The 23,416-nt window shown below is 30.2% G+C and overlaps 1 long non-coding RNA gene across 1 annotated transcript; it reads right to left on the reverse strand.

The window, feature by feature from the left end:
• Positions 1–6,264: 6,264 nt before the first annotated feature.
• LOC128193852 (uncharacterized) lies at positions 6,265–6,875 on the reverse strand. The gene is made up of 2 exons (XR_008245165.1): positions 6,580–6,875; positions 6,265–6,445 (listed from the first exon to the last, which is right to left on the reverse strand). It is a non-coding gene; the product is annotated as an uncharacterized LOC128193852 (long non-coding RNA).
• Between the last annotated feature and the right edge of the window lie 16,541 nt (positions 6,876–23,416).

Raw genomic sequence — 23,416 nt, forward strand, 5'->3', positions numbered from 1 at the left:
CGTTAGTACGATAAATGTAATCTTACTTGTATATTTTTTTTAATTACTAGTGGATGAATGCCATTATAGAGAAATATAAATTATTATTACAATATTTTAAGGAGAATATTTTTATATGCAAAAAAATATATATAAAATGATTAATAGACTTTTTTAAATATCTTTCTCTTCTACTTATTTTTTAAGAAATTTAGTTTCTTATCTAAAGAAAAAGTTTTATGTTTTTTTTTTCCTTTTAAATTAGAGGACATGTTATTTATGTTGTATTTGTTTTTAGGAATGTACCGAGCGTGAAGATGGAATTCCGAGGGAGAAGTTTGTTTCTTTCAAATGATTCAAGTATAGTTGTGAAAATGGTTAACCCGATCCGACCCAATCCGATCCATCACGGGTTGGCCACTTAATGAGCCAACCCAACTCGGCTCATTTAGTAGCGAGTTGAAAAAATTTAAACCCGACCCGACTCACCACAAGTTGGTGGGTTAAACGGGTTGGCTCATTGACTCACTTAACTCTTTTTCACCCTCTTCTTCTGACATTCTTATAACATGTTACTTTGATCGATCAAATTGAAACAGTAATAATTAGATCAATTGATATAAAAGAAAATGAAACAAAAGAACTCTATTGTTATATATTCTAAGCTATAAAGCATAAAATTTTGTAAATTTAGTTTAATGAGACATACACAACCGTTTGACCAAGAAACTACATATAGTCGTTAACAAAAATATGTAGCAGAGGGGAACTTTTGAATAGACAACAACTCAATGCAACACGAAAAGCTCTACTACGAAGTAAAGGTTGTGCGTTTTGAATAATTAATTTAATTAATTTGATTTCAATAAAAAAAATAGGTGGGTTGGTGAGCCAACCCGACTCACCACGGGTTCAACCCAAGTGAGCCGAGTTCTTAGCAAGTCGGGTCAAAATTGGTTCGCATCAAAATTTTCACATTTTTTTCTAACCCAACCTGGCTCAAACCCGTGGTGAGCCGGGTTGGCTCACGGGTTTCAACCCATTTTGATAACACTAGATTTGAGGATATCTCATATATGAATGTGGAGTGTTGAAGGTGTTGGGATAAACTTAAATTTTAGGGTTTTATTAATAATTTTGTTTAAATATTATTTTATTAGTTTTTGGGTCTAGTAATATTTAATTTGATTTGACAGAGATAAAATAGGGATACATAGTTATGATTTTCGCTTGATCTAGGTACAATATCATTTTATGATAGATTAAACATATTTTATTTTTAAGATAATTGATATTTTATTTTTATTCCCCGTAATATTGTAAGTACTACGGCTATTTAAATCCCTTCAATTATTAATGAATAGCAAAACTCAATTTTAGGAAAATATTTGAGTGTATGTAACGTGAGATTTTCTCAATAGTGGTATCAGAACTTTATGTTCTGAGTACCGAGAGAAAAAAAAGAGAGAGGAGAAAGTCAAACATCATGAGAGAAAAAAATGAGTGCTTGATATTTTGAGAGAGATGGCAAAGGTTGTAAATGTTATGAGTGTGCTACAATTGACGAGAAAAACCAATTATAATAATTGATGCCTACAGATGAAGGCGTTATTGAGATCCCAAGACATTTGGGATATGGTGGAAGACAGGTACTTTGAACCTGGTGAGGATGAACATCAGACGGTGGAACAGATAACCGCATTAAAGAAATCACGTGCAAGAGATGGGTAACAATTGTATTTTCTCTACAATGCAGTTGATGAGTCGGGATTCGAAAAGATACTGAATGCCAAATCAGCAAAGGAACCCTGAGAGATATTAGAGGTTGCGTATAAAGGTGACAATCGCGTTAGACAAGTCCGAATACAAGCTCTTAGAGGAGAGTTTGAACAGTTGAAGATGGAGCCCAAAGAGCATATAACCGAGTACATAACTCGGGTGGAGAAGGTGGCCAACCAACTCGGCATGAATGGAGAATAAATGCTATCTAGTCGGGTTATGGGAAAAATTTTGAGATCTCTTACAAAAGATTTTGAAAGTATCATGTGCGCCATCGAAGAATCGAATGACTTGTTGATTCTCACAGTTGATGAACTTGTTGAGTCATTAGAAGCCCACGAACAAAGGAGAAGGAGTTGGGATGATTAGGTTGAACTCGACGATCAAGCACTACATGTACAGTTTGACTCGAATAAAACTAGGATTACTCAGAGCCGAGGTCCTAGCCGTAGAGGGCGAGGAGGCCGAGGACGAGGTGGGCGTGATCGAGGTAATTTTGAGAATGATGAAGAGCAAACCGATCAACAGAATTAGCGTGACCGAGGACAAGGGAAAGGCCTAGGAGATCGATCAAGAGTTGAGTGTTTTAATTGTGGCCAGTACGATCACTATGCAAACAAGTGTACTGGCCATATTGCAAAGTATTGCAAGACCGAGACAAAGGGGGAGATGAATCTCCTTACTGAAGATGCAGAAGAACTATTCCTGGAAAGAGCTTGGATGTAGTGGACATGGAGAGCCCAATCCCAACAATGGATGAAGTGATCTCGATAAAGGATGCAACAATTGTGAAGAAGGAAAACCTAGAGAAAGAACTCAAACAAAAAGATGAAGAGATTCAGCGGATATGAAGGCTTCTGGATGAAGCTAATGAGATTATGAATAAACAGAAGGTTGAGCTTGAGGAGCTGAAGGAGGCGGATGTTGGAACATGCTTGAAATCAAAGACTGATGAGATTTCTACCAACTCGGTATGGTATCTAGATACTGGGGCAAGCAATCATATGTGTGGAAATGGAACTTTTTTGATAACTCCAAGGGCGTGGAACAATTCGGCATATGCAGAACAATGGACGAGTTGGAGAGATTAAGGATGTTTACTATGTTCCTGAGCTGAAGAGTAATATTTTAAGCATGGGTCAGATAATTGAAAAAGGTAATTCTATTTTTATGAAGGACCAGGTACTGTATTTAAAGGATAATCATGGTCGTTTGACAACCCAAGCAAAAGCAAAGAAGAACCGGTTGTATGAACTAGAGTTCAAAGTATTGGAGAGAAGGTGCTTGAAGCAAGATATGACTAGTAAGAGCTTGGATAACTCCAACTCAAATCTGATTGAAAGAAGCAAACCCGGTGTGGGATGATGCAAATGGAAAGTCGACTGAAGGAAGGAATAATTTAAGTTTATGGGGGAGTTTGTTGGGATAAACTTAAATTTTAGAGTTCTATTAATATTTTTGTTTAAATATTATTTTATTAGTTTTTGGGTCTAGTAATATTTAATTTGATTTGATAGAGATAAAATAAGATTACGTAGTTATGATTTTTGATTTATCTAGGTACAATATTATTTTATCATAGATTAAACAAATTTTATTCTGAAGATAGTTGATATTTTAATTTTATTTTTCGTAATATTATAAATTATAAATGTTACGATTATTTAAAAATACTTCAATTATCAAATGAATAACAAAACTCAATTTTAAGAAAATACCTTGTGAATTTCCTTAACGGAAGATCCATTTAGTAACATATAAGAATCAGAAAAAGAAAGTCAGATCACCAAGATAAATAATAATAATAATAATAATAATAATAATAATAATAATAATAATAATGATAATTATGTAATTCCTTCTATAACTGAGTATAAAATGGTATTCATATAATTTATCAAGTAAAATGTTTTTTTAATTTATTAAATAAATCAAATCACTTAGTAACTTTCATAATTTTTTCTCTCATTTTCTTTTATGTTTTACCATTTTTTATATAATTCAAACCATCTCACTTTCATTCCCTCTTTTTCTCTCAATTAGTTCTCTAAATCTATTCAGAACCAAACATGAGCTTAAAGAAACTATAAAAGAGTTTGGCACGATTTTCCTTCTAAAAGATTTTTTTTATGTTTTTGAAATAATTCAATTAAAATAAATCATCCTCGTTATTTTCTAAGAAATTAGGCAACTTTGAATCATATTTATAAATACTAGAAGAAAAAGTCACCCTTATAGAGCACTAACACAATTTATTTTTCATTTACAATTTTTTTTATGTTTTTGAAATAATTCAATTAAAATAATTCATCCTCGTTATTTTCTAAGAAATTAGGCAACTTAGAATCATATTCATAAATACTAGAAGAAAAAGTCACCCTTATAGAGCACTAACACACAATTTATTTTTCATTTACAATTTTTTTTTATGCTTTTGAAATAATTCAATTAAAATAATTCATCCTCGTTATTTTCTAAGAAATTAGGCAACTTAGAATCATATTCATAAATACTAGAAGAAAAAGTCACCCTTATAGAGCACTAACACACATTTTATTTTTCATTTACAATTTTTTTATGTTTTTGAAATAATTTAATTAAAATAATTCATCCTCGTTATTTTCTAAGAAATTAGGCAACTTTGAATCATATTCATAAATACTAGAAGAAAAAGTCACCCTTATAGAGCACTAACACACATTTTATTTTTCATTTACGATTTTTTTTATGTTTTTGAAATAATTCAATTAAAATAATTCATCGTCTTTTTTTCTAAGAAATTATGCAACTTTGAATCATATTCATAAATACTAGAAGAAAAAGTCACCCTTATAGAGTACTAACACATTTTATTTTTCATTTACTATAAAATGCAATAAAATAAAGTTATATTCTTTTTGTAGATTCAATAAAGTATAACCAATTTTAGAAAGGAAGAACGCAAGTGTTAAACACTCTTTTTTATATGTAATTGAATTCGAAACCATAAATTGTTTCAAAGACTTTTGTTAAAATGGATTTTTGAAAGGAGTTTTTGGTGAAGACTTTTTCCTTTATTCATAACGTTTTTGAATATTTTTTAATTTATGGTTCTATAATTTATTTGAACAATTAATTTTTATGTGTTTATTTTATTATCTATACATCATAACGGAAAAGCATATAAGAAGATTGGAATCAACATCTGAGAGTCTCCCTAAAATCGTAAGCAAAAACTACAAAAATTCCAAACACATTATTCATCCTTAATATTATTATTAAAACATAAATTTAATTGTCAACATAATAATATCAAGAGAAAATTAATTACCACGCAATGATGTTGAAGATGAAAAGTAATTAACCAAGCCAATAGCTATTAAAGCTAAGAATTAATGACATTTGTTTTTTTGTAACATTCTGAGTGTAATTAATTGATGGTACGAACTTTTGAACTACATAATTTTTTTTCCAATGTCAAACATTAATTGCCATGTGATATCAAAATCAAGGGCCAGATGAATATTTTATTCTTTACTATAAAGTACTATAAATTCATATGTGGTCCCCTCAAATAACTCGAGTCTATCAATTTGTGAGACATAAATTGCAATTGCATGAATACCATCTCTAATAACTTGTTCCCTACCACTTTTTCATTTTCCCACCTTCTTTCTCTCTCTTCTTCTAAAACTTCTCTTTTTGTGCACCTTCTAAAGCTTATATGAATCTCCTCTAATAAACAATAGATACATCATACATACCTTAACTCTTTCAAATTCCAATGACAAGAATCGAATAAAAAGTGTTCGTGTTTGTGTGGTGTGGCTTTTGTTCTCGATAGTTGACAACATATGTTGCTCTAAGTTTGATTATTATACGTGAATCCGAAATTACACATGTGCAATGTCTACTCTAGAAACCCACTTCAATCCAAAAGGGAAACTATACATCACAAAGCTAAGTAGTGGGGGCAGACAAATAGAATTGCACAAACCTTAGCTTTAACGTTGGGCAATCCAAATCATAGGAATTTGAACTTAGACCGTAACACACACGAAGTTGGGACTAGTCAACATCTCTAGTCTACCACTCCACGTGATAGTGCCTAGGTTTCGCTTATAATATTTTATCTATTTTTCATCTTTTTTTTACACAATCTTCCTTCTATCCTTGCGATGTTTGAGGATGATGTTCAAGGGCCACCAACAATTCACAATGCAATAATAGTCCTCTTAACTCAAAAACCACCCAAGAATGGAAGCGAGAACTCACAGATCTCTCTTCTTGACAATAATCAAATGAACCCTCTTTTGTTTTTAACATCGTCATAACAAACTAAGGGCAAAAAAGTTCATGCTTGATCATTGGGTCATATACGTGACTTATTTACTTTTTATGGTGAAGAAGAAACAAATCCATACATTTATCATGGATATCATGATCTAAGCATCTTGATTACACAAGTTAGAAGGAGAAGCAAGGTAGAAAATAGTTAACGGTTTTGTAAAGATAACGAACGAACCATTCATTTGATCTTGTGAGTTTATTATTACTTGAACTTATATTTGTGTGACTCATGATATGATGTTAGACACTAACATATACCAAATTCTGACTACTCAACTTTTGAAATTTCAAAGGAGAAAACTTTAACCAAACCCGAAAGACTTTAACACCTTCATATTCTTCCACTCACTTCATCATGCTTTTGGAAGTGAAAACAAAATTCAAGAAAGAAAGAAAGAAAGAAAACAAAACAAAAGGGATTAGTCATTAAAGTTGTGATAACCAACAAAATGAAAGAAGAAACAAGAAATAGTATAGTGAAGGTGAAAGAACCTTGTGTGGGGGTGCATGGTGAATGAACAAATCCAACAACAAAAAGCAAAGGGAGAAAGGAGAAGAAGGTTCCATTGGTGTGTGTGGAGAGAAGCCATGAAACTCAGGATGGATAGCGCAAGAGAAGATCAAAGGAAAGAGAAGAGAGATGAAGAATGACCATCCATGGCGCTATCCCTCCTGAGCTTTACAGATTCTTCCACACTAAAAAACAAGAGCACAACAGCACAAGGTGCAGCTAATAACCCTTATAAAAAAGCTAGCTTGCTAGCTAGCTACCATTATGTAACATTAAATGCTTCTGATGCATTGTGGGGAGGGACGTAGCAGAGGTATTTATAGAAGCAGAGAAGGGGACGTGGGAAAATTAAGACACAAAAACAAAAATCAAAATAAAAATTCAAGAATTTCTAAAGAAAAAGAAAAACCGATATGCATTCTCCCATGCATAGTGTTCACTATTCACTATATACTTAAATTAAAAAATGATGTTTGCTGTTGTTGTTTTAGGAGACATAATAATTCATAATGTTTCTTTCTTTTTTTAAAAAAAAAAATTATAGTTGGAATAAAATATCGCGAGATAGGAGAGTATATTACTGACAAAAATAAATTTAAAAAACAATCATTATAAACTAAATTAATTTTTTATTTGATAAATTGAGGAAGTGGATGTTATTGTTAAAACTAGAGGAAGTGCTTTTTCTAGTACTCGAATAAAAAAAGTATTGTTCATTGTACAGTTGAAAACTTAATGTTGGAGACTTCTATAGAGTACTTGGATGTTATTCTTCACTGTCATAAGATACTAATTTTGATTAGATTAGTTTGAATTAGTTTACCCTAATATTTTTTGTTTTTTAGAAAGCAAGGTTTATTTTCATATTTTAAAATATCTTTGTTCAACTAACCTGGTCTTTACATTAAATTATCATAATAACTTGGTCAACATTGTAACATGTGATGAAGGGTGAGAAGTAACTCATCAAATGGATGTCTATCACCTTAACTGAGAGTATTTATAAAGAATTAAATTAACCTAATAAATACGAGACACTAGCATGTGTAATTCATTTGCTTATGTAATGTGTGGATTGATGGAAATTTGAATAAAAGAAACAATAAGATTTATTATCACTTAAGAGGTTTTCTTTTATGTGTGTGTATATATATAAATGAAGAAATGAACTATTTTGCTCATCAATTGAGCCTCCATATGTCCAGAGTTGGTGCAAGAGAAGAGAAAAGTCATACACATAAGTTTTTGGGAAATAAAAAGAAATAAAGAAGTTACCCATAACATTTTAAAAACTCATTTACCTTGGACTTTAAAATTGTGTCTTTAAGTGTGAATCATTCACATGTTTTAAAGTAGGCACAATTAACCTTTTCTAATAAACATACTAAAGAGAAAATATATTTAATTTAGAAGACTTGTATCTAATAATCATTAGTCAATATATATAAGAGAATTTACATAACTTTTCAATAAAAAACCTTAAAATAATAAATTTGTAATTTTTTTTATATATGGTTCATCTCACTAAGCTCTATATTATGAGTTTCAACTATACACTTTAAAATTTTCAAAATATATAATTCCCATTTATTTTATTTTTTTTAATATTCAAACATATGGAGTTCAGAGACCATAATATATAGCTTGGGTGTCAGTCAAATAAGTAATGTTGAAAGCAAAGTTATCCCAACTCGAATTAAAGTGAAAGCAATACCATTTCTTTTTTCCTTCAAATAAAACGACTTTTCTAAAACATAAATGTTAGTTTTACTCAAATTCATTTTAACCACGCTGCAGTTGAGTGGCAAAGACTCAAAAGAAACAGAACATAATTCTAATTGAAAGAATATTTTAAAAAACACATGTTAGTCTTATTTAATCCCTCACATAATTAGAAGTTATTTAACTATTTAAAAAACAGAGAATGAGTTGCATTTATAGGACATGTAAAAAGTTCCACAGTTCAGAAACATTAAGCAGTACAATTAAAATATTTTGATAAGGTGGTTACTTAGTAGTTTAAATTATCTCTATCTTCAAAATATACTGATTTTAGTATATTAATAAAGTTTTTAATATATTTTAAAATATTTATATATTTTGAAGATAGACACTATAAAGATGAAAAAAGAAGAAAAATCCAGAAAAAAAAAATCTAAATTTAATTACTTGGTTGCGTAGATGGGTGGGTGTAAGTTATTTCCAATTTCACAGTGTGTCTTGCTTTTGTCCTCTGAATACCCCTGCCGACTCAAATACAGTTCATACTTTCCTCCCCATTCAACCATTGTACGTGTACGGCTTTTCAACTTTGAATTTAATTACAATTGTGAACTTTTTTCATCTCCCAAATCAATTCATTGCGATCATTCATCACTTGCATTCTCAATTTTGGGTAACCCAACATGCTTTCTACCAATTCCCCCTCTTCTTGTCCTTCCCTTGCTCCCTCTTTTTCATGAATCAAAACCCTATCATCATATGTCTATTTTTTTTTCACCACTCTACTTTTCAGACACATAACTCAACATTATTATATTCTCCATTGACCCCCTTTCTGTGTGCAACGTTTTCCTTCTTGCATTGCTTTTCAACTTCTTCCTATTAAACGTGTGCCCTTTTGTGAGTACATAGTGCCAAGTTTATCTGTGCGACTAATTTAGGGTTTAGGATGATGTATTGGACCATCTTTAACATAGTTTTATTACTCTTTTAAGTTATATCTTTATTTAACTACGAAAATCAACATGATGAAATATAATATCATTAAAGTTGTAAGAATGAACGTAGTGGATAGGTGATAAAAAGAAAATCTGCAAACAATTAGATCCGATAAAAAGTTATAGTGTAAATTAAGTTAGATAGATTTTTATTTTATTGTGAGATATATTATTTTTATTTTTTATTTTTAGTTAATTTGTTATTATTTTTTATTTATATTTTGAGCTTAGTTCATATTTTTTCTATTATAAATAGAAGATCTTATTTTGTATCTTTAACACAAGGGAGATTAATCATATATATATATATATATATATATATATATATATATATATATATATATATATATATATATATAACTTTTATTATATTTAACATGGTATTTAGAGTCTGGTTTTTTTGAGAAATTTTTATTATATCTAACATACTGGTGGTTGTCCGCGGTGGCGCCGTCTATCACTGTCAACGATAGTGTTGTCTACTATTGTTGTCTAACGCTGTCATTACTAGAGTTTCAATTTCGATTGAAAATAACATCATTTTGATTGTCTCAGTCAAAAACAACCACCGTTCCATTAATGATGCCTTCATTGGAAATCCTGCATGGTTTTAGCAACCTTTAAAGTTATGAATATGTTCCCTTTTTCATTGTGTGTGGTGACACGTCTCATCTCCTCTTAGGTAACGATTTAGAGCATCGAAGTCGCTCTTTTTTCTTGTGTTTTCCTAATTGACACAATTCACAAAAAAAACTTGAGAACTTAGACAAACTTGAAACATGTTATGACATCTTGGAAGTCTAGGATGACCTAGTTGATCATGAGTAAGATGGGGAGAATCCATTACCAAACCAACATGTCTAAATGTATGTAGATGATAAAGACCACGAGATACATATTCAATGCCAATTATTCGTCTCGAACTCCAATCTTATTAACAGAAAAGATTGAAACGGAGGTATCAAGTGAATGAGTGAGATGATTAAAGGATTATAAGTTAAATGGAAATCCAAAACGTAAAGAAAATCATCAATAGATTAAGAAGGAAGAAGATAAAATATTTGACATGTGAGGAGACCCTATATTTGTTGGTCGTGCTAACAAAAGGTAAATAACTCGAAGTAGATAAAAAAGAGAATAAGAATTTAATACCAATAATATGATTTGTGACACTTAAGTCTAGAACACAAGAGCCAAGAGAGTTTGAATGATTGAGGCCAACAAAAGATATATTTGTGTTGAAATAGTGGAATCAGAATCATGATGATCGAGGCAATAGGTACAGAGAAAAAGTAATCACTGGGAGGATGAAACAATCCTAAAAATTAGTGAAAGGAATGGAATAAACCTCAATAATAAAGAAAGTTATAAATTCAAAATGAGGGTGACAAAAAAACAATGTTTGTAAAAAAATTAAGAACATAGCATAAAATAAAATAAAAAGTTTCTTGAAAACAATGGGATTGGGGAGCCAAGGACTAACCCCAATTCTCGATACTATGTTGAAATAAAAGAGAGACATAGACTCAATCCTTTCGGTAAAATACACAGGATAATATATTTGTAATAGAAAATCATTAAGAAAAAACAATAGATATTAAGTCCATTTCGTTATTAATACAAATACACGACAATATCTCATAAAATCTAACCATTCTAATTATAGTTAACACTACATCTTATAATATCTAACACTAACAATATCATAATAGTATCTAACAAAATTTGTAGTGAATTATATTAAAATTACCTATTCAACAGAGCATGTAAATAAATTGTTTTTACCAAAAGTATTAACAATAAATTGAAAGTTATCGGTGGGTTATCCATCCATAATAAAAAAAGAAGTTATAAGGAGTCTTTCCTTGTCTTTGACTCAATGTTATATCTGATTTTATCACTTAAAAAACAACAACTTAGTTTTTTGTTTTAAATCTAGCAATGATACCATATTTAATATATTACATAAATAAAATACAACCTATTTTTCTTAAACCAAATTAATGTGAATTTGAGACAAAAATTAGTTATTTCGTCATTATATTGCAATTAATTGGGCGATAAATTTTATTTGTAATTATTAATATCATATAATATATTTCCATATGGTGCAATAATTTCGAATAAGAAATATATATGGTGCACTTCGTCATCTCCATGATTGCTTTTCGACCACTTTTTACCACAAATCCTTGGTTTAATGATGAAGAAGGTATCTAATGGTATTTTTTATCAGTTAAACTTGCACTATAGGCAAAGCATTAACACGAGTTTAACGGAAAACAAATATTAAAGTGGAATTTGCGCATCTTTAATTTCCAAAATAATCATACACATGCATACACTTAGCTAATTGCTACTTCGAATTCGCCATCAATGTCTCCTTACCGAGTGAAAGAATGTTGTTGTCTTCCACTATGACCACATTGACATAATTGTTAAAAAATAGAGAAAAAGGAAGAAAGGATTATTTCCATCATATACCTTTTTTTTTTTTTTATTGATGTGTCTTTTGAGATCATGGAAATACAAGGACAATGACACATGAGTTCAACTTATAAAAAGGAATGACACTACTTTCAATTTAAAATATGAAAATAATGATTTTATGGGTCTTTATTTTTATACAATGCTTAAATTTTTTATTTTTACTTAATGTGAAACTTAAACATACATTTAGACTTTTAACAATCTCTACATTAAGTGTGAGTTCCTTCACATTAATAGTTCCTTCTTGAACTGAAACATTTAAAACCACGAGTTTACTTGTAATGCCTTTCACATAGAGGATGTGATTGTCTCATCTTCATTAGAAAGACATTCGATATAGAGACTCATATAAGTTAGTGAATAAGACAAACCTTTGACTGTAATATCACTAATGAGTCTTTCAATATACAACACCAATGATCTATGAGTTCAACTTCCATAAGGGATTGACATCACCCCTAATTCAAAATCTTAAGATAGTGATGGGTTTTTATCCTTATAGAGTGTTCAACTTTTTTTTTTTAATTTTCAATCAATATTGAACTTATATTCACACTTGAATTTGTAATGCTTATAAATAGTGTTCTAAAAGGACTTTTAGTTTTTTCATCTTATATGAAAATGATAAAAATTTCCAACTTGTGGATATTGCACCTAAAATATTAATGAATATTACATGGATATCTCAAATCAATTAGGGTGAGTATGTAATAATTCATGTATCAATGAGTTAGGTACGAATGTCAATATTATCCAACATGAAGATATATATTATCTACTTATAAATATTAGTTAATTTTATTTGAGTATTATTTTTAAATCAATCATCAAAATAAAATTATTAGTAATAGAATATGAATAATGCAAGAATTTCTTAGAATTTAATTACAAGAAAATACATAAATAGAACTAATTTTAGAGACAAAAAGTTAGTAGTCACTACCAATTTAAATACCAATTTAAAATTAAAGATAATTGGTATTTAAAATAGTTTCTAATATAAATAATAATTTATAATTGATTTATGAGTTAGTCACTAATTAATATTTAATACATGGAATTTGGTTACAAAGGATTAATGTCAATTTAGTGACTAAATTTACAAATCAATTATAATTTTTTATTCATAATAAAAACTGCTATAGATACCAATAACCTTTAGTTTATAAATTGATACATAAATTGTTCATTATTGACTAATTATTTTGTCTTTAAAATTGATCGCTATTTTACAACTTTTCTTTATTGTCTATTTTGTATATTTGTAAGGTTTTTTTGGAACCTATGAAATATGAGTTACTCTTTTAAAAAATAGCTTTTTAAAATTTATATTTTATTACAACTCATTTAAATTTGGTTTTTAAAAAATCAAATTTATTTATATTAATAATTTAGTATGTAATTTTATTTAAATTTTATTTTAAAATAATTTATTAATTTATTTTATGTAAGTCTGTATTTTAAAATCTTACTTTCAATAATTTGATCTAAAATTAAAAAATGTATAGATATTCACACGGATAAAAATAAACTGAATTTTTTTACGGATATCCAATAAATAACTTAACAGAATTTTGAAAGAAGAGGAGTAACAAGTAAACATTACTCATAACCACCCATCAGTTACCCTCTCCAGTCTCACCTTTAAAATACGTTTGGTTAAAAAAAAAAAAAGAGAAGGATTAAGAGATCAATAAAAAAAAGAAAAAAAAAAGGAAGATTATAATAAGGTGGTGTAGGCAGCAACACTCTATAATATTTTACAACATCTTATATGAATTATATGAATTATATGAATTAGAGCCCACACTCCCTTCCCGAGGATAAATTATCTTATGTTAATTTGGTCACTGGTTTTAAAAAAGTGTCAACTTGATCCTAACTTAGTAAATTTTGTGTCAACGTCGTCCCTTTCGTTAAATACGCACAACAGTGTTAACTTTTTTTTTCTCCCTCCTCTACTCCTTTGCAATGCAGCAGACCTTTTTCTTCTTTTTGTCAGTTCTATCTTTTCTTCTTCCTTTTGTAATACCAAAAAAAGTGTGAGAAAGAAAATTGGATCGTTGGCATAAATAAGTTTTATTTCATTCATCAGAAAATTGGATCGTTGTCAGTGTCGTTCGGTTAAAGGAATTTTGTCGTTCGGTTAAAGGCTTTTTGTCGTTCGATGCACATATTTCTCGGTTGCCATTCGGTTTATTAATCTTCCTCCGTTCGATTCATAAGTTGTTTTTCGCATTCGGTGTATTAGACTTTAGTCGTTCGATGCACATTGTTCCATCAACATTATCATTCGGTGTATTAGTCTTCTGTCGTTTGGTGCAAAAGGTGTTTTTCGCATTCGGTGTATTAGAATTCAATCATTCGGTGTATTAGAATTCAATCGTTCGGTGAAGAATCTCTATCCAGAACCGCACCAGCAGCCACTGCACCATCATCTGTTCCACTAAAACCTGCAAAACAGATCTTCACTGTCATCACCGTCATCATGAGAAGCATGAGTTGATATCTTCTGGATGGAGAATTTGATGATGGAACAACGACAAAGTACTTCTGCACCGAACGATAGAAATCTAATACACTGAATGTGAAAAACAACTTCTGTACCGAACGGTAGAAGTCTATAACACCCAATGGTAATGCTCATGGAACAGAGAAATATGTGCACTGAACGACAAAATGCCTTTAACCGAACGACACTAACAACGATCCAATTTTCTGATGAATGTAATAAAACTTATTTATGCCAACGATCCAATTTTTTCTCACACTTTTTTCTGGTATTACAAAAGGAAGAAGAAAAGATAGCACTCACAAAAATAAGAAAAAGGTCTGCTGCATTGCAGAGGTGTAGAGGAGAAGAGGAGGGAGAAAAAAAAAGTTAATTCCGTTGTGCGTATTAACAGAAGGGACGACGTTGACACAAAATTTACTAAGTCAAGACCAAGTTGACACTTTTTTAAATCCAGTGATCAAATTGACACAATCGAACAAAACTGAGGATAAAAGAGACTATTAAGCCATATATATATATATATATATATATATATATATATATATATATATATATATATATATATATATATATATATATAATATGTTAATTTAATAATTCACAAAAATTATCGGCGTTTTGGTATTAAAAATCTAATATGATTACATATTACGAAATGTTTACCTATCTATCATTTATTTTAGCTTAAAATGTTTATTTTGTTACGAATTCAATACTTTTTTTTATAAAATATTCATGGAATGTTCATTATCCATAATATAGTCATTAATTTTTTAAAATAATGTTATAGAAAAAAAATTATAGGAACAATAACTAAAGTTGACATAAAGTGAAATACAATTAAAATCCCATTATAAAATTTGAGTAGAGATATCCTTTTCTATTCTCAGCAAAAATATTTATACAAAATTAGCCGGAAGTTAAAATCAAATTAGAAAATATTAGCCTAAACAATTCTAACTAACAAAAAAATATGTTTCATTCACTTTTATATGAGGAGAGTTACTCCCTCCATCACCACACATGACTTCCTATACCTCTCCATTCTTCTTTTGTCATTCAATAATATTTAAACGGATGTGAATATGCGTTTGAAGAAAAAATGAACTTCAATCCAGATTCCCATATCTAGATTACTATATTCTCGAAAATTTCATCATCTTGGGCAAAACGACACCAGTGAAATCTCAACTTTATCATCAAGAAAAAATGGCCTTCACAAAAAAACAAACACACCAATTACTCTAATATCAAGAATAGCTAACCCCAAAATATAAATAAATAAAAATAAAATGTAAAGAAATTAGAAAGAGATAAAAGAATGAAGAAGAAAAGAGAAAGAAAGTGAACGGAAGAATGAGAATGAACCAAAGTGAATCTATTTTCTTCTCTTTTGCCAATTTTTCCGATAAGCTTTTTCCATATGTTTCCTTTTTCTATTTTTTTTCTTCTGAATTTGATTCTGATTTTTAAGCAAAAGTGTGGTTTATAAATCAGATAAGTTGGGTGAAGAGGAGATAGAGAGAAAGAACACACGGTACCTGGACATTTGTAGCAGTGGAGGAACCAGGTCTACCTATAGATGAAGATTTTGGTGAAATTTCTTCAAATGAAATTGGAATAAGTGAAGATTCATCTTCTAAGTCTGATGCCAACCCTGATAGAGCTAAAGCCAAGCGTTCCTGCAAGAAAAAGTGAGATGCCTCTGGTAAAGAATGAGGACTTGATTCCTGGGGCAAGTTTTACTGAGAAAGTAAAATATGTGCAACCATTTGTGTGCAGTAAGAGAAGAAAAAGAGGAGGGGTGTAGGGAGGAGATTTAGGATTTTAGGTAAAATTTAAATTAAAGTAAGGTATTTTTGGAATAAAAAAATAGTGGGAGGTGTAGGGAGGATTTGGGGTGGTGGAGGGAGCAACTCTCTTATATGAGAGCTTAACTTTATCTATTTTTTTTACTATTTGAAAAGATGTTTGCATTTTTAACTCTATAGGGAAATGTTTTAAACAAGAGAAGCAATAACACAAGTGTTGTATATGTGTTCTTATTTCTTCTCTTCTACAAATCCTATTTCTATATCCTTCTTTGAGATTAGAGAAAGTTGACTTCTTGAGAGTAGGTAGCTTCTAGTACGAAGATATGTATTATTTTGCATCTTGAAAAGAGTAGGATTGCTTTAACAGTGAGAGTTTGTACGACTATGATAGGACATAAAGCCTTAAGGAAACATTCTAGGAATGTCTTCTTATCTCTCAAAAACTTTCTAATCCATGTGTAGAGCTTTTGAATAAAGCTTGGTATTGTCATTATCTGCACAGATGAAGAGAGAGAAAACAAAGCAAAAAGAGATAAAATATTCAGCTTTTATAGCCTAATGTTCTTACCTTAGGAGAGCGTTTAGGCATGATTCGTAGTTTAAACATTTTGCATGAATATGTGCTTTTTAAAGTAGTATTTCATTTGATAAAATATTTAACTTTTACTACTACTTTCTTTAGACACGTTTTTGTCAAATATAGTTTAATCTTTTATAGTTGACACATCATTATTTACATTTAACAAAGATGTTCTAGTATGCACTTTTCTTAGACGTTATATTCAGTAAATGATATTTTGTTAAGTATTGTATGTTAAACTTCAAAACTTTAGTTGCTAGACAGTCTAGTTTCTCTAGATGATCTTGTTTTAACAGTTATAGGTCACTTTCTAAAGACATTTGTGATAGTGAATTGCTATCTTACAATGGAGAAAGTTTGTCATGATCGATGCTGACAAAGTTTTCCCCTCAAATTAATATATATATATATATATATATATATATATATATATATATATATATATATATTAGGATTGAATGCTACTTTGGTTCTTGTTTTCATTTAGTTTTCAAATATTGTCTTAGTTCTTTTAGTTCAATCAAGTCTCAATTTTTGTTAATTTTTTTTTAATTTTTGGTCCATTTTGCTAACAACATTTAAATAACTAACATAATGTGACCAATGTATGTCATGTGTCACTTCATATGTTTTAGTTTTTTATTAATATTTTTTATTTAAAAAAAATTTCTCATTATGTGAAGTTAATATCGTGTCAACGCTGTAGTAGTAGTGTTATGTCTCAGTGTTAACGTCTTATGTTCAATTTAGTTCCAATTTTTTTTAAAGTTGAGTAATTTTGTCATTCTCCAAATTCAGACCAAATTTAATTTTTATATAAATGTTATACTGCTATTTTTATTAAAATTCACATTTTTATTAAATATTTCTAAAATTACTTTTAAACCAATTAAAACTGTAATATTAGGATATAATTGTTAGATTTATATTTAACTTTTGAAAATTGTACAAAAATAAGTTTAGAGTTGGCTCAAAATAAGTTTAGACGTGGTTAAAAAAACAGGGTTTGATTTTTTATACATGTTAAAAATAGGGTTAGAATATAAATATAATGATGAATTTTCCATCTAATTTTAAACTAACATTAACTTTATTTAAGAATATTGTTAAATTTGGTTTAAAAGTGATTTCAGAAATATTTCATAAAAATGCAAATTTTATTAAAAATATCAATATCAAAATTAAATTTGGTCTCAATTTAGAGAGGAACAAAATTGCTTCATTTAAAAAAAATGTGATGGTAACCCACCCAGGGAGCTTGATGGAAACCCATCCAAGGAGCTACAAGATGAACCATGGCTAGGAGAATGGAAGAGGAAGAAGGACTTCAAAGAACTTTTCTTTTTGTGGAAGATAGTGTTTTAGGTTATCTTCCCTTTTATTAAGCTTTATAAATTTGGAAATAAGTCTTTTCTTTAGGCTTTGTATTTGGCCAATGTTACATTTCATTTGGGCTTGTATTTTGGACATTTTTGTTGTTCTACTAATGATTTAATCGATTATGAAAAACCCATTAATCGATTAAAATAGAAAGATTGTGACAAAACCTGCAGTTTTTCCTTTTAACTTTATTTTTGAGTGTGTATGCAAACTAAATGAATTTTTGGGATTGCTTGGGCCTTAAGTAACCCTTAGAAATCTTACTTAGGGCCAAAGGCATCTTATGCATGCATCTACTTTGCCAAATTTTGTAGCTCTCCTTTTTCTAAGTTCTCCAAGATAATCTTCTTCTTGACTCTTAAAAACATTTTCTTGATGGTTGACCCAACCTCCTTCAAGATACACTTCCAACCCACTCTCCAAAACCCACTTCCTTCATCTTTACATGCTTTTGCATCCAACACATCACATCCATGGAGTTTTCTTCAACTTACATGAGAGTATTTCCATCAAAAAGAGACTAAATTGAATCAAAGTAACAAATAGAGGGATTGAATTGAATATGACACTAACACTAGCATTGATATGTGGCACTACTATTGCCACATGACATGATACTAACATGACACATGGCAACTTTCTTTTTAAAATAATAAAAAACTTAAAAAACTTAAAAAATAATAATAAATTATGAAGTGACATGTGATATACATTGTTCACATTCTATTAATTATTTAAACGTTGTTAGAAAAAAGAACTAAATTGAACAAAATCAACAAAAAATGAGACTTGATTAAACAAAAAAGAAAAAAACTATGATAACATTGAAAAAGCAGAACGAAAATAGAGACCAAATTAGTATTTAAGTTTATACATTATTTGGATAATCAATAATATTTAAAATAATTTTTAGATGACTTTACAATGTTGAAATGAGATCTAGCTATAGGATTTTTACTTCCAATAGTTATAACTTTGATAATCTAAGTTTAAAAAAGAATAGTTCTTTCTCAAAATAAATAAAAAAGGGTTTTGAAACACTATTTTAATTTTTCAATTCAATGTTTAGGAACTCGTTTCTTAATGATTTTGGTTCGATATTTTTAAAATTCTAATAAATGAATCAAATCTACTCAACGTGGATTCCTTTACAATGAGCTAGCAAACTTATCTTTTTCAATTTGGCTTAAAGTGTTTTAAGTGTTTATGAGTCTACTACAAATACCAAAATAAAGAATAACTCGCTTATATTATGAATTAGATTGGCAAATATCTTCAAATCACTAAATCTTTTTTAACGTGAATCTCCATAAATAGTTTGTGCATTTCTCTCCAACAATAATATTTTTTGGTATTTTTTTTCTTAAAGGCATAATAGTGGATGATTCAAAAGGATAAGACAGAGAACCATAGATGATGAAGAGAGTGGAGATGAAGGTTTTAGATGAATGTAAATTGCAATAAAGTAAATTGTCAAGGGTTTAACAAGAAATTGTAAAGTAAATCAATCAACAAAAGCATGACCTAAATTGCTACAACCAACACTAGATTAGTCAGTTTTCCTATTCACGGTGTTATCAAACTATTTGCAATTGTATCCATAATTTGTCACCCTCAATTTACATTTTAATTGCCAATTTATATTTTCCCCCTATTCTAATAGTTACATTATAAATAAAATGAAAGGAAAAATACATAAAACGAAGTAACTACTTTAAACTACCCATGTCGTGTCAAATGTTCTCAACATTTCCATATTCTACAATAGTTATTACATATAACTTCTATCACGGTCTAACTTCAATCACGATCTAACTTCAATCTTTGTATCGATTTCCCTTCTCTTAATATCTTTTCGCCTCAATAAGACTTTTCTCAATGTCTTTCTATCTCAATTAGGCTTTTCTCGTTATCCTAAAAAAACTTTCTTTCAATTCCTTTTCCTGATACTACCAGTCTTCACATATCACTTTTCCACCCTTTAACTTCCTACAACCTTTGTTTGACTCGATTTATGCCTCGATGCCAAAACATATGCAGCCCAAAAGAATGTTGTTTCATGTCTTTCATGAATAAGTATTCTCTTTATACTCGATCTAACTCTTTAATTCTAACACATTCCATTTATCGGCATTTACGACTGACAGCTGAAACAATTTACAATCATATACATATTATTCAATAAAACTTTAATGACTTCAAAGGGATCATCCCAACTTGGTCATTTACCAAATCACCTCGATTTCTTTTTCGAAGGTGGAATCACTTTCCAAACCAAATCACCTTCTCAAAATACCTTCTTTATAACCTTATTATAAGAAAGCGCAAATTTTGATTTCTATTGTAAAATTTGTTCCAATGCATGTAACCTAACTCATTTAAATCCATTAGTTGATCATACATTACGTCCCAATAATTTGATCAAGTTAAATTGCTTTGTCTCTAAATTCTTATAGCATGAAAATTAATATTGATTGGCAAAATAGCATTATGCCCATAAACTAACTTTTAAGCTAAAGTTTTAATCAAGTATTTAGGATAAATTCAATAAGCCCATATGACTTGAGATTAGGTTTCGTGCCACTTTTTTTGTTTTTCTCCTACATTCTTCTTAATCAAGCTAATTAACACTTTATTAGTTGCTTTAACTTGACTGGCTGCCTAGGAATAATAGAGGGTTGATGCTAATAACTTAAAATTTCTTGATTATGCATAATGAACTACCATTTTTCTAGTAAACATTGTTCCTTGATATGTAATGATCGATTTTTGTATTCCAAATCTATAAATAATATGTTTTTCAATGAAATTGGTTGCATCCGTTTGATCCAAATATTTTATAGGTATTGCCTCGACTTATTTAGTAAAATAATCTACAACCATGATTATGTATTTATGTCCTTGAGAAGAATTTAGGTATATTTGCCCTATCAAATCTATTGTCCACCCCTTAAAAGGTCAAGGCTTAATAAATGAATGTAATTCGTTTGTTAGGATGCTTTGTATTAAATGTTTGACATTTTTCACAAGACTTGGCATATTCTATGGGAACTTTTAAAAGTGTTGGCCAATAATAACCATTTCACTTTCTCACCTATCATATGGGATCCACAAATCCTATTATGGACTTCTCCAATGGCAATCTTGGCTTCATCCTTGCCTAGACATTGAAGCAAGATACCTTTGTCACCCTTCTTATACAATTCATCATTCAAAATTAAATAATTACCTTTTTGATACTTTATTGCTTTATCATTCAATGTTTTTCCACTAATATCACTTGAATATTTAACTCTGAGATTTCTCTAAACGTCATCACTGAAGTTATCGATTTGCAAAACATCAAACTCTTTGGGAAATTTCTCCTTAATTTGAATTATTTTTTTCCATAGTTTGATTTGATAATTTATATTTCGATGCGATTTGTGTGAAGTCATTTTGCTTCATCATTATATTCTCAATAGTGCCGTCAAAATGGGTTGAAACCCGTGAGCCAACCCGGCTCACCATGGGTTTGAGCCGGGTTGGGTTGGAAAAAAATGAAATTTTTTTGATGCGATCCAATTTTGACCCGGCTCACACGGGTTGAACTCGTGGTGGGTCGGGTTGGCTCACTAACCCACCTATTTTTTTTAATTAAATTAAATTAGATATTCAAATCCTATTTTTTTTATTGAAATCAAATTAGTTAAATTAATTATTCAAAATGCACAACCTTTACTTAGCAATAGAGCCTTTCACGTTGTTGTCTTTCCAAAAGTTCCTCTTTACAAATAAAACCCTAATATTATAGATTTGATAATATTATAGATGGAAGAAGATGCTTCAAGAGAGTATAATACTGTGAATTTATCCATTCAGGACCACAATTTAATAGATGGATAATATACAGATTGGATAATTCAGGAATATATCATTTGTTTTATCTTGTTTTTAGACCTATCTACAAGCATGACAGTTTTATCTTGTGCTATATATTTTTGTTAACGACTATATGTAGTTTATTGGTCAAACGATTGTGTATGTTTCATTAAACTAAATTGGCAAAATTTTATGCTTGATAGCTTATAATATATATAACAATATATTTCTTTTGTTTCATTTTCTTTTATATCAATTGGTCCATTTATTACTATTTCAATTTGATCGATCAAAGTAACATTTTACAAGAATATGAGAAGAAGAGGGTGAAAAAAAATTTAATTAAGTGAGCCAATGAGCCAACCTGTTTAACCCACCAACCCTTGGTGGGTCGGGTCGCGTTCGAATTTTTTCGGGTTCGCTAATAAATTCGTCAGGTTGGGTTGGCTCACTAAGTGGCCAACCCGTGGTGGGTCGGGTCGGGTCGAGCCGGGTTACCCGTTGATGAACAGAAAATATAAGAGTGTAAGGAGTAGAAAAATCACACAAATGATTTTTATCCTGGTTCGAATCAAAAGATTCTACGTCCAGTCGTTAATCACTGTGAATAGTGATTAACTTTATCACTAAAATAGTTTCACAATTAGAATGAAAGTGAATAGAAAATAACAATAACAAAAACACCTTCATTCGACAAATGAACTGGAAGAATGCAGCAAGAACCTTCCTTCGACAAACGAACCGGAAGAGCTTCCTTCGACAAACGAACCGAAAGCAACAACCCTGCCAACTTGAAGAGAACCACTCTGACCTTTGACACACAAAGCGCGAGATTCTCCTATTCACACGACTTGAAAAGACCAAGAACTAGCACTTGAGAACTTCCTCAAATTTCACTGTATTCTCAAATTCGCAAAGTTAATTTCTAAAGTGTTTGGCAAAGGTATATATAGCCTACTGGTCCGAAACTGAAAAGACACATTATAACTGCAAGTGATAATCGATTATTATAAGTAATAATTGATTATATGCGAGACTTGGACCGGTTAGGATATTTAACTCGTCAACTGGTCGGCTCGAGTTCTTCACCTTTTGTCGCTCAATTTGATTCGTCACAACCTCCTACCGTTTGATTTGAGCCCTGATTGCCTTCTGCCATTCGGCTTGTCTCCTTACAACTTTTCAGCGTTCGGTGCTAACTGCTCGGTCTCGGTCATGCTCTCCACCGCTCGACTCAATACTTGTAAACTTTCCAACTCTTAACATTTTCTTCTACAGTGTTAGTTGGACACAATATCCTTCGGCTTGTGTTTAACACCGTTCGGTCCACAACTTGTGTTCGGCCAGTGTTACTGACTGTTCGGTCTCAGTCATGCCTCTGCTCGGGTGCCAGGTTCAATTCTATCACCACTTCCCCTTCCAACCGCTCGGTCTCGTTCATGCCTTCTACCGTTCGGT

Source organism: Vigna angularis, chromosome 9 (assembly GCF_016808095.1).
Source record: "Vigna angularis cultivar LongXiaoDou No.4 chromosome 9, ASM1680809v1, whole genome shotgun sequence".
NCBI classification, from domain to species: domain Eukaryota; kingdom Viridiplantae; phylum Streptophyta; class Magnoliopsida; order Fabales; family Fabaceae; genus Vigna; species Vigna angularis.